This window comes from Mycetomoellerius zeteki, unplaced genomic scaffold (genome assembly GCF_001594055.1).
Source record: "Mycetomoellerius zeteki isolate Tzet28-1 unplaced genomic scaffold, Tzet1.0 scaffold332, whole genome shotgun sequence".
Lineage (NCBI taxonomy): Eukaryota > Metazoa > Arthropoda > Insecta > Hymenoptera > Formicidae > Mycetomoellerius > Mycetomoellerius zeteki.
Genome location: NW_017257319.1, coordinates 815,956 through 816,393, shown reverse-complemented (window position 1 = coordinate 816,393; position 438 = coordinate 815,956). Strand labels below are relative to the sequence as shown.

Genomic DNA, 438 nt, shown 5'->3' with positions numbered 1-438 from the left:
AGCATATGTCTATAGGACTTTTTTTCTTAGTTTTTTACTCCTCTACACGCTCCCGAAGTTTTGCGATTTAATTTGGAAACACCCTGTATATGTATACACGATTATCAAATTGTTATTATAAAAAATAACGGGAGAATTCTTCCATTCTCTGCTCTTTTATATGTTGGAAACATTCATGTCATATGAAGATGCATCTTTGAATATTTATGCAATCATTTCCATATTTATGCAATCATTTCCATATTTATGTAACCATTTCCATATTTATGCAACATAATTTCTATAGATCGCCACTGCTTCTATATCAATAAATTAATTTAACTGAAACAATGTATTAAATTTAACATAGTTTATTATTTACTATGTGCGTATGTTAATTATATACTTTATGGACGTTATTTACTTTAAAACTAGTACACTGAAAAAAAAGATTGGCTG

The 438-nt window shown here is 27.6% G+C and overlaps 1 protein-coding gene across 1 annotated transcript in view; it reads left to right on the top strand.

The window, feature by feature from the left end:
• LOC108725231 (ras-related and estrogen-regulated growth inhibitor) overlaps positions 1-438 on the top strand; it is a 4,558-nt gene that overhangs the window by 1,300 nt on the left and 2,820 nt on the right. The gene's annotated exons all lie outside the window — the stretch shown is intronic.